The sequence below is a fragment of the Bombina bombina genome, chromosome 2, assembly GCF_027579735.1.
Source record: "Bombina bombina isolate aBomBom1 chromosome 2, aBomBom1.pri, whole genome shotgun sequence".
In the NCBI taxonomy this organism is placed as follows: domain Eukaryota; kingdom Metazoa; phylum Chordata; class Amphibia; order Anura; family Bombinatoridae; genus Bombina; species Bombina bombina.
Genome location: NC_069500.1, coordinates 1,305,007,499 through 1,305,023,363, shown reverse-complemented (window position 1 = coordinate 1,305,023,363; position 15,865 = coordinate 1,305,007,499). Strand labels below are relative to the sequence as shown.

The 15,865-nt window shown below is 39.8% G+C and overlaps 1 protein-coding gene across 1 annotated transcript in view; it reads right to left on the bottom strand.

Annotated features, from left to right (window-relative positions):
- The window catches only part of NSG1 (neuronal vesicle trafficking associated 1), a 128,599-nt gene that overhangs the window by 89,442 nt on the left and 23,292 nt on the right, over positions 1-15,865 (bottom strand). The window lies entirely within an intron of this gene.

Below are 15,865 nucleotides of genomic sequence, written 5' to 3'. Positions count from 1 at the left end.
TCAAGCTAAACTACCTTGCGTTACTCAAGAGGAGTCTAGGAATATCTAACATAATACGAACCTACCTATATTCCTCAGCTAACTTTACTGCCACTAGCCACACGGTTGAGAGGCCTTTATTGTCTGACTGGCAGTGCTATTGAGGTTACCGCGTATATACCCCCCAGGACCTTGGGTTACCAAACCAGTTCAACTGCGGAATCTGTTGGCGCTCTACAAATAACCGATAATAATAATAACTATAACAGGACAGCTCTTTGTTCTATCATGCAATCGTTGAAATAAGATAATAGCCACTATCATCAAGAGAGAAAAGTGCATAACTACCGTAAAATGAACATGGATGCACTCTAGACATGGGTGACAAGAATGCTTCAGCTGCTCCACAATCATTTCTCTACTTTCGAACAACAACTATCTCAAATCCTTTTTCCCAAAATAGAGAATACACCCTCTGATGACGCTGAAAAAGAAGAGCTAACTCAAATTAACTGGAGTACCAGGGAGTGCGAAAGAAAGATGGCACATTCATTAACTCCAATTCCAGCACTCAACTGCTACAAGCCCTAGATGCATTACCAAAGGAAACGAGGAGAGAATCAGCGTTTCAACCTCACATTTTACCCACTGATGTACACCTTCAGGAGACGGAGAAAGTATACCCTACATCAAATACTGCTAAGCCAGCTGACAGATACCTGACTGCAGATGGTAGTCGGCGTAAGAGAGTGGAGGGCCCGGTTGCTAGGTATGACCCCGTTAGTGACAAAGTTGTCTAGATGAAGAGGCTTTACCTAGATGCCCCACCTGCCCCATTGCGACAGAAAATTCTGGCCTCAAACACAGGAGGAAGAGTTAGATTATCTTCAGGCTAGTCTTTACTCTACTCTCGTCCTTCCGGAGAGAAATTCCTCCACGGCGCACTGTTAGAGAATCCCAAGTCAAGCAATGCCAGGAGTTGTGACAGTGGTGCTCCCCAGACGCGATGGCCCCACTTTTGACTGATGTGGCAGGGAGAGGTTAGTCCACTGACCCATTGCGCTAATAGGCATGGCGTCGGATGAAATAATTTGGGACAGTTGATCAGTGAGTGGTTATGTGCCTGTTATAACTTATCATCACTTTGGGATTTATACATTATGAGACATCCTAGGTTTATCTCAATGGTGGTTCCTTTATTGAGGAGGCTTTGCAATGACGGCCAGCAAGCCTGAAGTTTGCAGACTAATTTCGCATTTTCACAAGCATGGACATTTCCATATTTACAGATACCCAAATATATTAAGGGTCTATTGACTCCGTGTGATAGTCTATGTATTATAGAATCTAGATCCTCTTATCTATCGCATGGGTATTTTTCTTTTTTCTCTTTATGGCTGTGGGGCTATTGACCTTTATTATTAATACTATTACTTGCTAAAACCTTGTTGTGGTTATGTTCTGTTTATTATGCAGTGTTCCTGTTTACTCTTGCTATGCACAACACAATTGTTCTGTGTTAATAGCTACAGATTTATGCACTCTAACATGCCTGATATCTAGCTTCCCTATGATAGCGCCTTTCTAGGCTGTTAAAGTTGCAGAACAAACTCCTAAAACTGATAATATGAGATTATTAACGATCTGCGGCGAGATTACATATGCGGCGCAGGCTTTAGTGCAACTACTGAAACCCACGCCACCCGTAATTTCACCTTGCACATCGGGGTATTACATAAAACCCGCCGGCAGTTCATAAAGTGCCGTAAGTTGGATAAACTAGCGATGTCCAGAAATGAGCGTAAATACAAATTTCTAGAGTCGCCAGTGATTTACGGCACTTTAGAAACTGCAGGTGCCTAAGAAAATTAAAAAAAATATAAAATCTCCCGTAAAAGTCTAACCCACCTCCCAAAAATAAACCCAACACGTAAAACCCCTATATCTGCTATCAAACCCACATAATAAAAGTATTAACCCCTAAACCCACAACCCTCCACAATGCAATAGGCCTAATTAAACTAACCCCTAATCCGCCATTAACCCACAATGCAATAAACCTAATAAAGTATATGAACCCTTAATACGCCATTAACCCACATTGCAATAAACCTAATAAAGTATATTAACCCCAATCTGCCATTAACCCACATTGCAACAATCTTAATAAAACTATTAACCCCTAATCCGCCAAACCCCCACAATGCAAATAACTAATTAAATTATTAAGTCCCCTAAATTAACCCCAATTACCTAAATTAAAAAATACTAAGTTACAATTAAAATAAAAAAGCTAACATTACTTAAAAATAAAATATTTTTTTTTTAAATCAATCTAATATTACAAAAAAATTAAACCTAATCCCTATGAAAATAAAAAAGCCCCCCAAAATAAAAACACCCCCAATCTAATGCTAAACTACCAATAACCCTTAAAATTGCCTTTTTTAGGGCATTGCCCTAAGTTAAACAGCTCTTTTCCCTAAAAAAATACTAAGTCCCCCTCTAACAGTAAAAGCCACCCCCCCACCAAACCCACCAAAAAAAAAAAAAACTAACACTAAAAAATCCTAAACTACCCATTGCCCCTAAAGGGGCATTTGTATGAGTATAGGCATTGCCCTTAAATGGGCATTCAGCTCTTTTATTGCCCTTAAAAGGGCAGACCTCTTCCTTCTTCATCCAGGACCAAGCCGGTGCGGAGCGTAAATGAGCACGGAGCAGGACTGGCAAACGCGAGCTATGGAGTATGGAAGATCCTCTTTGTATGATCGCCACCATACACTGAATAGTGAATTCAAGGTACGCGTTTAAAAATGGCGTCCCTTGCATTCCTATTGGCTGATTTGATTCTTCAAATTCAAATCAGCCAATAGGATGAGAGCTACTGAAATCCTATTGGCTGTTCAAATCATCATCATCGTATGAAGAGGATCCTCCACGCTCCATGGCTCCGTGGTCGCCATTCCTGCTCCGCACTCATCTCATCTCCGCTCCACGCTGGCTTGGTCCTGGATGAAGAAGGAAGAAGTCCCCGCTTGGAAGAAGACTTCACCGCCTGGAACGGGACCTTCTCCGCTGGACTTCAGGAACGGTGAGTACCTATTTGGGGGGTTAGACGTAGGCTTTTTTTTATTTTGGGGGGGTTTGTTTTTTTTAGATTAGGGATTTCTGGGCACTCTTAAAAGAGCTGAATGCCCTTTTAAGGGCAATGCCCATACAAATGCCCCTTTATGGGCAATGGGTAGTTTAGGATTTTTTAGTGTTAGTTTTTTTTTTCATTTTGGGGGGTTTGGTGGGTGGGGGTTTTTACTGTTAGAGGGGGGGGGGACTTAGTAATTGTTTAAAGGAAATAGCTGTTTAACTTGCCCTACAAAAGGCCCTTTTAAGGGCTATTGATAATTTAGCATTAGATAAGGGGGTGTTTTTATTTTGGGGGGCTTTTTTATTTTAGTATTAGTAATTTAATTATTTATTAGTAATTTAATTAGTTATTTGCGTTGTGGGGGTTTGGCAGATTAGAGGCTAAAAGATGTATTAGGATTATTGTGTTGTGTGGGTTTGGCGGATTAAGGGTTAATAGTTTTATTAGGTTTGTTGCGATGTGGATGAATGGCATATTAGGGGTTAATATACTTTATTAGGTTTATTTCAATGTGGATGAATGGCATATTAGGGGTTAATATACTTTATTAGGTTTATTGCGATGTGGGTTAATGGCAGATTAGGGGTTCATATACTTTATTAGGTTTATTGCAATGTGGGTTAATGGCGATTAGGGGTTCATATACTTTATTAGTTATTGCGGTGGGGGAATGCGGTTGGCAGGTAGATAGATATTTGTGCATACGTTACGGTAGTTACGTTGTTTCTCCATTTTTGCCGCGTAAGTCCTTGTGCTAAATATGTGATACCGATTTGCTACGCGGTTCTATGTTAGCTTATGGGAGTAAAACTTGCAGCCGACAGGTGAAATATATGTGCCGCATTTATATGCGGCGCTGTATATGTGATACCAAAACCACGTAAAAAATGGCATAGCCGGCTTTTGTGGGCGACGCCGCATATGTAATCTTGCCCCTGATGTTGTCCTTATATGCTGTTGCCACATATATTTATGCATTGCTACTTGAGCTAACTATACTACAGGCAATAGGTTTTATAGATGACATTTTTTATAAATAAGGCACGTGAGTCACGGGTTATGCCCTGAATGCAATCCTTCACTCGCTCTATATGTTGTTAGCCCTCTGCTATATCAGTCTCCTGTATTTCTAATACCGCAGAATGCTGCCATATGTGAAGTTCACTGCAATACTTATCCACAGTAGACTTATTTCTGCCTCTAATTATATTGCATTTATCTCTCACAATGAAACTAGTTCAGCGACTTTATCTTTTAATGTTTTCTTGTTATTAAAGTTTGTTACTTCATAATATACTTTGGGTTCAAGAGTGGACCTTTTGTTCTTTATTTTCTCTTTCTTTCCCCTTGATATTCCCCTTTGTATTAGGGTTCTTTTTGAGAGGTCCAAGAGAGTCCTCTACTCATCAGCAGGGGAAAGTATTTCACATCATAATTTACCAGTTTTTTAAGGGGATATATTGCATTAGAAAAAATGAGGTTTATCTTCTAATTGGGTATTTGGGCAACGCTTATCATGTAACTTTGACACAGTATTTTTTGCATGTATTGTATTTCTCAGTTGCTAAGTCTGACTTCTGAATACCCACATCATGGATCTTTTTTCTTTATGTAATTTTGATTATTTGATGTGCCCTTTATTATTATTATTATTATTATTATTATTATTATTATTCTTTATTTATAAAGCGCCAACAGATTCCGCAGCGCTGGCCATGGGTACAAGGATAAAAGTACAACAGAGAAATAATACGATAAAAGACAAAGTTTTACAGACAAATACAGGGGGGATTGAGGGCCCAATTCCCATGGGAATTTACAATCTAGATGGGTGGGAGGATGGGAAACAGGAGGTGGGCACTGCAAAGGTGAGAATGATATTAGTGAGGAGATAGATGAGGGTAACTTGTTGGGTAAGTGAAGTTAGTTTGTTAATGAGTTGGGTGATAAGCTTCCCTGAACAAAAAGGTCTTTAGGGAACGTTTAAAGTAGGAGAGGTTAGGGGAAAGTCTGACAGCTTGAGGAAGTGCGTTCCAGAGGGTTGGTGCCGCATGAGAGAAGTCCTGTAGTCTAGCATGAGAGGAGGTGATGGTAGAGGACGCAAGAAGCAGGTCATTGTTGGATCTTAGGGGGCGGGTTGGGGTATATTTGTTGATGAGTGAGGACAGGTAGGGTGGGGCAGCATTGGTGAGGGCTTTGTAGGTAAGGGTGAGAATGCTGAATTTAATTCTGCTGTGAATGGGGAGCCAGTTCAGAGAGCAGAAACAGAGCGTTGAGAGGGGTGGATTAACCTCAATAAAAATAATTTTAAAAAAAGTGTGATGCATTTCTGCATGTGATTGCATAATGGTAGAAGACTCTCAGTGTGTGTGTGCATAATGGTAGGAAACTCTCAGTGTGTGTGTGCATAATGGTAGGAGACTCTCAGTGTGTGTACATAATGGTAGGAGACTCTCCGTGTGTGCATAATGGTAGGAGACTCTCAGTGTGTGCATAATGATAGGAGTCTCTCAGTGTGTGAGCATAATGGTAGGAGACTCTCAGTGTGTGTGCATAATGGTAGGAGACTCTTAGTGTGTGTGTGTGCATAATGGTAGGAGACTCTCAGTGTGTGTGCATAATGGTAGGAGACTCTCAGTGTGTGCATAATGATAGGAGTCTCTCAGTGTGTGAGCATAATGGTAGGAGACTCTCAGTGTGTGTGCATAATGGTAGGAGACTCTCAGTGTGTGTGCATAATGGTAGGAGACTCTCAGTGTGTGAGCATAATGGTAGGAGACTCTCAGTGTGTGCATAATGATAGGAGTCTCTCAGTGTGTGAGTATAATGGTAGGAGACTCTCAGTGTGTGTGCATAATGGTAGGAGACTCTCAGTGTGTGCATAATGATAGGAGTCTCTCAGTGTGTGAGCATAATGGTAGGAGACTCTCAGTGTGTGTGCATAATGGTAGGAGACTCTCAGTGTGTATGCATAATGGTAGGAGACTCTCAGTGTGTGCATAATGGTAGGAGACTCTCAGTGTGTGTGCATAATGGTAGGAGACTCTCAGTGTGTGTGCATAATGGTAGGAGACTCTCAGTGTGTGCATAATGGTAGGAGACTCTCAGTGTGTGTACATAATGGTAGGAAACTCTCAGTGTGTGCATAATGGTAGGAGACTCTCAGTGTGTGCATAATGATAGGAGTCTCTCAGTGTGTGAGCATAATGGTAGGAGACTCTCGGTGTGTGTGCATATTGGTAGGAGACTCTTAGTGTGTGTGTGTGCATAATGGTAGGACACTCTCAGTGTGTGCATAATGATAGGAGTCTCTCAGTGTGTGAGCATAATGGTAGGAGACTCTCAGTGTGTGTGCATAATGGTAGGAGACTCTCAGTGTGTGTTTGCATAATGGTAGGAAACTCTCAGTGTGTGCATAATGGTAGGAGACTCTCAGTGTGTGCATAATGGCAGGATACTCTCAGTGTGTGAGCATAATGGTAGGAGACTCTCAGTGTGTGTGCATAATGGTAGGAGACTCTCAGTGTGTGTGCATAATGGTAGGAGACTCTCAGTGTGTGTGTGCATAATGGTAGGAGACTCTCAGTGTGTGTGCAAAATGGTAGGAAACTCTCAGTGTGTGTGTGCATAATGGTAGGAGACTCTCAGTGTGTGTGTGCATAATGATAGGAGTCTCTCAGTGTGTGAGCATAATGGTAGGAGACTCTCAGTGTGTGAGCATAATGGTTGGAGACTCAGTGTGTGAGCATAATGGTAGGAGACTCTCAGTGTGTGTGTGCATAATGGTAGGAGACTCTCAGTGTGTGTGCATAATGGTAGGAGACTCTCAGTGTGTGCATAATGATAGGAGTCTCTCAGTGTGTGAGCATAATGGTAGGAGACTCTCAGTGTGTGTGCATAATGGTAGGAGACTCTTAGTGTGTGTGTGTGCATAGTGGTAGGAGACTCTCAGTGTGTGCATAATGATAGGAGTCTCTCAGTGTGTGAGCATAATGGTAGGAGACTCTCAGTGTGTGTGCATAATGGTAGGAGACTCTCAGTGTGTGTGCATAATGGTAGGAGACTCTCAGTGTGTGTTTGCATAATGGTAGGAAACTCTCAGTGTGTGCATAATGGTAGGAGACTCTCAGTGTGTGCATAATGGTAGGATACTCTCAGTGTGTGAGCATAATGGTAGGAGACTCAGTGTGTGAGCATAATGGTAGGAGACTCTCAGTGTGTGTGTGCATAATGGTAGGAGACTCTCAGTGTGTGTGCATAATGGTAGGAGTCTCTCAGTGTGTGAGCATAATGGTAGGAGACTCTCAGTGTGTGAGCATAATGGTAGGAGACTCAGTGTGTGAGCATAATGGTAGGAGACTCTCAGTGTGTGTGTGTGCATAATGGTAGGAGACTCTCAGTGTGTGTGCATAATGGTAGGAGACTCTCAGTGTGTGTGCATAATGGTAGGAGACTCTCAGTGTGTGTGTGCATAATGGTAGGAGACTCTCAGTGTGTGTGCAAAATGGTAGGAAACTCTCAGTGTGTGTGTGCATAATGGTAGGAGACTCTCAGTGTGTGTGTGCATAATGGTAGGGGACTCTCAGTGTGTGTGCATAATGGTAGGAGACTCTCAGTGTGTGTGTGCATAATGGTAGGGGACTCTCAGTGTGTGTGCATAATGGTAGGAGACTCTCAGTGTGTGCATAATGGTAGGAGACTCTCAGTGTGTGTCCATAATGGTAGGAGACTCTCAGTGTGTGTCCATAATGGTAGGAGACTCTCAGTGTGTGTCCATAATGGTAGGAGACTCTCAGTGTGTGCATAATTGTAGGACACTCTCAGTGTGTGTGCATAATGGTAGGAGACTCTCAGAGGCCTATTTATCAAGCTGTCAACAGCAAATACACTTGAATTCCGCAGCGTAATTGTGGCGAGCCTGATTCGCCTCATTTATCAAAGCCTACAGACCGGCAAAAGTTGAAATTGGTGACGTAACATACGATCCGCTGGTCTCAGTCCGACACAGATCGATGCTTACGTCATTAGAGATGTTCCGAATACAAATTCAGCATTTATCTGACGACTTTTGCAAGTTATCAAACTGCTAACAGGTACGTTCGCCACTATTCCGGCTCAGCGTACCTGGTTTTCATTCCGCCATCCTGGAGGCCGCAGATGCCATAGGAATCAATGGGAGTCTGAAAGCAGCAAAAGCTTATGTTCGCTGCTGCCCGATATCCCGTTGATTTCTATGCTAGAATAAAAGTTACGTTTACACCTAACACCCTAACATAAGCCCCGAGTCTAAACACCTCTAATCTGCCGCCCGACATTGCCGCCACCTACATAATGTTATTAACCCCTATTCTGCCGCTCCCGGACCCCACCGCAACTAAATAAATATTAACCCCTATCCCGCCACTCCCGGACCCCCCCCCACCACTAAACAAAGTTATTAACCCCTATTTCACCGCTCTCGGACCCCGCCACCACCTAAAAAAATATATATTAACCGCTATCCCGCTGCTATTAACCCCTAAACCTCCAGCCCCCCACATCGCCATAAACTAAATTAACCTATTAACCCCTAAACCTAACAACCCGCTAACTGTACATTAAAATTACATCATCCCTATCTTAAAATAAATTTAAACTTACCTTTAGAATTAAATTAAACTATATTAAACTATTAATTAATCTACACTAACTATTATACAAAAATGACATTAAACTAATAATTAACCTACCCTAACTGTTATACTAAAATTACATTAAACTACAAATTAAATTAACTATATTATATATTTAAAAACCTAACCCTACTCAAATTATTTAAATCTATTAAAGAATTACTAATTTACAAAAAACTAACAACTAAGTTACACAAAATAGCAAACACTAAGTTACAAAAAAACCCCCCACTAAATTACACAAAATAAAAAATAAATTATCAAATATTTAAACTAATTACACCTAATCTAAGTGCCCTATGAAAATGCCCCCCCCCCAAATAAAAAAAAACCCTAGCCTACAATAAACAACCAATGGCCCTTAAAAGGGCCTTTTGCGGGACATTGCCCCAAAGAAATCAGCTCTTTTACCTGTAAAAAAAAATACAAACAACCAATTCCAATCAGCCAATAGAATGCAAGCTCAATCCTATTGGCTGTTTGGATCAGCCAATAGGATGAAAGCTCAATCCTATTGGCTGATTGCAACAGCCAATAGAATTTTTTCCACCTTAATTCCTATTGGCTGATAGAATTCTATCAGCCAATCGGAATGTAAGGGACGCCATCTTGGATGACATAAATTAAAGGGAAACTTCATTGTTCCAGAAGATGCCGTCTGGATGAAGACTTCTGCCGGCTTGGATGAAGACTTCGGCCCGCTTGGATGAAGACTTCAGCCAGCTTGGATGAAGACTTCTGCCGGCTTCGCTGAGGACTTCTGCCACTTCGTTGAGGATGGATGTCGGGTCTTCAAAAACTGTAAGTGGATCTTCGGGGGTTAATGTTAGTTTTTTTAAAGGGTTTATTGGGTGGGTTTTAATTTTAGATTAGGGACTTTGGGAGGAAAAAGAGCTAAATGCCCTTTTAAGGGCAATGCCCATCTAAATGCCCTTTTCAGGGCAATGGGGAGCTTCGGTTTTTTAGATAGGTTTTTATTTGGGGGGTTTGGTTGTGTGGGTGGTGGGTTTTACTGTTGGGGGGTTGTTTGTATTTTTTTTACAGGTAAAAGAGCTGATTTCTTTGGGGCAATGCCCCACAAAAGGTCCTTTTAAGGGCCATTGGTAGTGTATTGTAGGCTAGGGTTTTTTTTTTTTTTTTGGGGGGGGGCTTTTTTATTTTCATAGGGCTCTTAGATTAGGTGTAATTAGTTTAAATATTAGATAATTTATTTTTTATTTTGTGTAATTTAGTGGGGTTTTTTGTAACAGTGTTTGTTATTTTGTGTAACTTAGTTGTTAGTTTTATTTTGTGTAATTTAGTGGGGGGTTTTTGTAACAGTGTTTGTTATTTTGTGTAACTTAGTTTTTTGTAAATTAGTAATTCTTTAATAGTAGATTTAAATAATTTGAGTAGGGTTAGGTTTTTAAATATATAATATAGTTAATTTAATTTGTAGTTTAATGTAATTTTAGTTAGGGTAGGTTAATTATTAGTTTAATATAGTTTAATTTAATTCTAAAGGTAAGTTTAAATTAATTATAAGATAGGGATGAGGTAATTTTAATGTAAAGTTAGCGGGTTGTTAGGTTAATTTAGTTTATGGCGATGTGGGGGGCTGGCGGTTTAGGGGTTAATCGTTTTACTAAGTGGTAGTGATGTGGGAGGCCAGGGGTTTAGGGGTTAATACATTTATTTCGATGTGTTGAGCTCCGGGAGCAGCGGGATAGGGGTTAATAACTTTACTAGAGTTGCGGTGGGCTCCGGGAGCGGAGGGATAGGGGTTAATAATTTTATTAGAGTTGCTGTGTTCAGGGAGCGGAGGGATAGGGGTTGATAACTTTTTTAGAGTTGCGGTGGGCTCTGGGAGCGGAGGGATATGGGTTAATAACTTTATTAGATTTGCGGTGGGCTCCGGAAGCGGCGGGATTGGGGTTAAACATTTTAGTATAGTGGAGGTGTTTAGTGACAGGATATAAATAAAGTTGGGAAAAAGCCAAATAACAGCGAGATCGATGACTGTTAGTTAACAACAGTACGCTGCTCATCGCCCCATACTTGGTGCGCGGCTTTTTGACAGCTTTTTGATAAATTAGGAGAGCGTATTCAGGTCAGAGGCTGCGATGTTAGGCGAGCGTATTGGTGCCGGCGAATGCAGCACAGTTGACGGCTTGATAAGTAGGCCTCTAAGTGTGTGTGCAAAAGGATGGGAGAGTACATAGAGTGGGGTGAGTCCTTTTGAGTGCCTGTGTTTTTGTATGTTTGTGTATATGTGTACATGTGTATGAGTGTGCATGTGTGTTTGTCATGTGTGAACATGTATGTCATGTGTGTGCACGTGTATGTGTATATGTTTATGTGTGTGCGTATGTACGTATGTGTGTGTATGTATGTATGTATGTGTATGTGCGTGTGTGTCCCTGTGTGTGTTTGTGTGTGCGCACATGTGTACATGTGTGAATGTATGTGTGTTGTGTGTGTGCATGTGTATGTATGCATGTGTGTGTGCGCATGTATGTGTATATTTGTGTGTGTATGTGTATGTATGTGCGCATGTGTGTGTGTGTGTATGTGTGTCATGTGTGTGCATGTGTATGTGTTCATGTGTATGTGTGTGCATGTGTATGTGTGTTGTGTGTGTGCATGTGTATGAATGCATGTGTGTGTGTGTGCGCATGTTTGTGTATATTTGTGTGTGTATGTGTATGTATGTGTATGTATGTGCGCATGTGTATGTGTATGTATGTGTGTGCATGTGTATGTGTACATGTGTATGTGTGTACATGTGTAAGTGTGTGTATGTGTGTGCATGTGTATGTGTGTGTGCATGTGTGTGTACATGTGTATGTGAGTCATGTCTGTCATGTGTGTAAATGTGTATGTGTGCACATGTGTATGTGTGTTGTGTGTGTGCATATGTATGTGTGTGTAAGGACAGAAGAGATCCTGGTAAGTGTAAGGGTGGGAGAGTGCCTGGATTTGTGTATAATGTTGAAACTTGCAGGTGAGTTTCTGAGTGCATTTGGGAGAGAGCCTGGGAGTTTACGCATTAGGGTGGGAGTTTGTCTGACAGTTTGAGTACATGGAGGGTGATCTTTGTGTCTAGTAGTGGGGGTGAGGCATTGGTGAGATTTTATTTGGCAAGCTGCACACAGTTAAATGCTGCCTGTCCATGTGCCCATCCTATTCCCTTAGACACCAGGGTGACTCCTCTTGGGAAAGGGTAAGTACCAAAGGGGCTGATTTACTTCAGGGGAAAAGGAGGATATTTTTATAGAAAAAAGTTATAGCAAAAAAGAAGGGAATGGGACATTTGTTCAATCTCTTCTCTACTCCTACCCCAAATAATCTGTTAACCTGTTTCACTTTTCAGGGAGAGGTGATCAATGTTTTTTGAGCTGTATGTTCATTTAATGTGCTTAGTCCTCGAAACCCTTTTTCAATACATACATCTTTAGGAAACCTGATCTGTTTATCATAGCCTTGTCCATATTGCATACCCATAAGCCAGTTAGTTAGCTCTTTGTAAGTTGCCTTACAGTACTCTCAACCAATCACAAATGCTGTACCATTACATAGAACATCAATTGCCAAAAGTAAAGTTTCGGTCTTTGACATGAAACTACCCCAGCCTTTAAAGAGTTAATGTCAACCTAAAAGGGACACTATACCCCAAAAAAATATTTCATGATTAAGGTAGATAATACATTTTTAAACAACATTCCAATTTACTTATATTATCTAATTTGCTTAATTCTTTAGATATCCTTTAATTAAGAAATAGCAATGCACATGGTGAGCCAATCACAGGAGGCATCTATGTGCAGCGACCAATCAGCAGCTACTAAGCATATCTAGATATGCTTTTCAGCCAAGAATATCAAGAGAATGAAGCAAATTAGATAATAGAAGTAAATTAGAAAGTCGTTTATAATTGTATGCTCTTTCTAATTCATGCAATACAAAAATTGGGTTTCATGTCCCTTTAAAGGGACACTCAAGTCAAAATTAAACTTCATTATTCAGATAGAGCATGCAAATTTAAACAACTTTCCAATTTACTTCCATTAACAAAATGTGCACAGTAATTTTATATTTACACTTTTTGAGTCACCAACTCCTACTGAGCATGTGCAAGAATTCACAGCATATACGTATATGCATTTGTGATTGGCTGATGGCTGTCACATGATACAGGGGGAGTGGAAATAGACATAACTTTGCAATTTATTTAACAAAAATCTACTACTCATTTGAAGTTCAGACTAAGTGCTATTGCATTGTCTATTTATCATGCATTTGTTGATTATGCAAATCTACTGTATTGACTGGTCCTTTAACAGGAGCTTTCCAAAATATTAAAATATGAAACATTACTAATGACCATAACAAATAAAGGTTTCAAAGCATCTAGCAAGATTTTCAAGAAGTAGAAGATTCAGGATTACAGCAAATAGATAGATAATAGCTCTGAGCATCTTCCGTAGTTTATATTCAATAAAAGATTGCTCTGTGCAAGGACTCTCACTTTTCATAAATTACTGAATCATTAATGAAATATAGAAATGTGCCTAATGTAATGAGATAGGTCAAGGTGGAGGTTTCATCTTTGAGGAAGTGCTCATACAGCGAGATGTATCTATTTTTTCCAGTCCTCTCTAAATCGATAATAAAAGTGTTCATACTATCCTCTGGCCTGGCTATATTCATGTTATGCCTCCTAGCATGATTGGAAATTAAATGCCATAAATGTGCTGTTACACTCTCAGCAGGACAGCAACTAACTTTTCTCTGACACACACGGCAGGATATTTATCATAATCCGTTATCATTCATCATGCACCAATTCTTTTTATATCTTTATGATTACTTGCCCTTGTGGACAACTATGACAGGAAAACTGACAGACCTTTCAGTGAAATAGACAGATGTCATCAGACAGCACTTTTTTTTAAATGTTGGTAAGCGACCACAAGCAACTAATTTGCTGGTTTTGGACACTGACTTTCAAATGCATACTATGATTTCTTTAGGGTAGGTGACTAATATACAGAAATGGTTGCACAGTTAATCAATAATAACATTTATTTTCTTTAAATAGTGTTGCTCTCCCACCAAAGGGAAATCAAAAAATTTAGCATACAATCCTTGACTATTAAAAGATAATTGGCAGCTGATAAATAATAGCTATTAACCCAACTTAAAGAGGCAGCAAAGTCATATTTAATATAAGCACAGTATGTATTGGTCATTAAGGGTCAGATTGCAAGAAAGCATTTAAGCTATAACAGTTAACAGCATTTGGATTGTCTCTTTAAAAGTTTCTTTTGCAGTGGCCAATAGGGAACAAATTTAAACGAGTCCCTTTGCAGACCAAGCAATCACTATGTAGAACGTTGTAAAGCTGTGGTTTTTAAAGTTTGCAGGATGCACTCCAGTTTCACTGAGAGAAGTTACAAACACTTTTACAGTTAAAGGGACAGTAAAAACTTTAATATTTTTATATAAAATGTTTAGTTATGTTTAATGAAACACCTTTGCAGTATATTTTAATTATTTATTTTGACCCATTTTTATGTAATTTAACTCTGAAAATTGAGCAATTTCTAATTCCCAGAAGCTGAAACGTACCCTATATATCTGTATAACTGCAAAACAATACATTTTATACTAACTTTATGACAGTGGCCAGTCTCGTTGTCTGTAGACCACTGGTTTTCAAACCAGTCTTTAGACCTCCCTAACAGGTCACATTTTGAGGATATCTGAACTGGAGCACAGGTGAATTAATCAGCTAATTAGTAAACATGGATATTTTACCGGCTCTCATCCAAGGTAATCCTGAAAACCTGGTCTGTTGGTGAGGCCTGAGGACAGGTTTGACTGTGCTGTAGATTAGTCCAGATTGGCTCCTCCAAATAGGGCAAATGGTGGGTGGAGTTTAGTTATTAAATAATTGCATTAAAAAGGATGTTCATTTGTTTTGAAAACATTAAGACTTGACTGATATATTGTTCTGTAGCAACACAACATAAATGTCTTGTCATTACAAGGTGTTTACTGTCCCTTTAAATTACAGGTAAAGTATGCAAAACAAATAATGAGATTACATTGTAAAGTGTTTTGAAATTACATTTTTAAATTGAATTTAATTCTGAGTTTAATACCTCTGTAATAACACTCGATTTATAGTCCTTGGAAGAGTGAAAGGTTAAGTTATCGTGCCAATCTTGGATTGAACCAGTACTGCAGGTGCCGTTGTCAGGCCACTTAATCAACCATGGCATCCCAACTGTTCTTAATGCACTGAGAAGAATTAGTACCTTGGAGAAGTATGGGTAACTTGAACACACTGATCTTTACAGCTGTTGTGTGTCTTCCTTTGGTGACTGTAACAATGGTCATTATTTCCATTAGAACATATTCTACAAACTAGTGGTATTTCTAGAAGAGGGCTTGACAAATCTTGGAAGTCAGAAAGCCACAACACACCCTTTTTTTCTGGCTCCTAAAGTATGTACCTGACATACTATTTTTTTTTGCTGGTTCCTACATTTAAGATACATCTGTCAAACCCAGTTTTAGCAAATACAGTATATCTCTTTCTTTCACCACTCAGGATCAGCAACCAAGCCAAGATACTGCACAAGATTCCTATTCCTGCAAACATATGTAAGGTCATATAACGCTGTAGATCATAAATAATAATAGGATTTCTCAACTGCCTGTACAGTTGACAGTGTTATTTCTGCTACGCTGCACAAATATTTGAAGGCTGTGTGAGTTAAAGAGATATCTCCCAATCATCCTGGATCTTGCAGGATTGTCATGAATTATGAAGTCTGCCCATGGTCCCTCCAGCAGCTTCTTTGGTCAGGGCAAATATCTTGATTTTGATGCACTAACTTGTCCCCACCCACACACAGCACTCTTATCTCTCCCCAAAACCCCTAGATAACACCCCGCCCTTAAATTCTTCAAGCATCCCTGTCCCAGACGGTATGTACAGTATATGTGTGCTATATAAACATGTTAAAAGTACTTATTTGTTTCCTATTATATGGGAAATTATATAGCGAATTTATACAAA